This window comes from Bison bison, unplaced genomic scaffold, assembly GCF_000754665.1.
Source record: "Bison bison bison isolate TAMUID 2011002044 unplaced genomic scaffold, Bison_UMD1.0 scf7180017864481, whole genome shotgun sequence".
In the NCBI taxonomy this organism is placed as follows: domain Eukaryota; kingdom Metazoa; phylum Chordata; class Mammalia; order Artiodactyla; family Bovidae; genus Bison; species Bison bison.
The window spans coordinates 3,335,491-3,336,237 of NW_011495041.1; the positions used below are offsets into that span (position 1 = coordinate 3,335,491).

General features: G+C 47.1%; 1 protein-coding gene across 1 annotated transcript in view; it reads left to right on the forward strand.

The window, feature by feature from the left end:
• TIAM1 (T-cell lymphoma invasion and metastasis 1) overlaps positions 1–747 on the forward strand; it is a 469,570-nt gene that overhangs the window by 47,954 nt on the left and 420,869 nt on the right. The window lies entirely within an intron of this gene.

The following is a 747-nucleotide window of genomic DNA, read 5'->3' on the forward strand; positions in this document are numbered from 1 at the left end:
ATTTTGGAGGGGTGGCCCGTAGGTGAAGCGTGAAGAAAGATGCAAAGGCTGTGCCCTTGGAGCCAGCGTAGACCCCTTGAAGGGGCTTTTTTTTTTTTGTTCAAGGATACAAGGATCTTACATTTCTGTAAAAGTGCAGTCATGTCCGCAGAAAGCGAAGTGCCTGTTGGCGAACCTGACGAGGTCCTTCCGTCCACTTCTGTGTCAGTATCTTGAAATGGGTTTGGAGGCTCTGCAGGTACACGTGTGATATGAATAATGAGGGTTGGAAGCAAGAAATAATGTGGCTGTATCTCACTTTCTATCTCTCCCGACCTGGGACACAAGCTTTCCACTTGAACAAAATCAGCTTTGTTCTGTAATTCTCCACCCCACCCCATCCGCTTGCCAGCTTCAGGCCCCAGGAGGCCTATTTCTTTCAGAGAGGGCAGCTCAGCCACAGGGGTGGGGACCACACTGAGACCTACAGGCAAGGGCTCTGCATTTCACATCCTGGAGGATTCCAGGACTGTGGTTGCATCAAGATGGAATCTTTTTACTTTCTTTCTACCTTGTAACACTTTCAGCCTCTGCATTCCTGACCCTGTGTATTGGTAGCTCACCTTTAGAACCCCAGAAGCAAGAACCTGGAATTTGCAAATTTTCTTGTTCAACCAGTTTGGTTGGATAATTGCCTTCTAGGTTGAAAGCAGTTTTTACTTTCTTGAGACCTGGGTTTGTATTATGTTTGGGGGCAAACATCTTTGA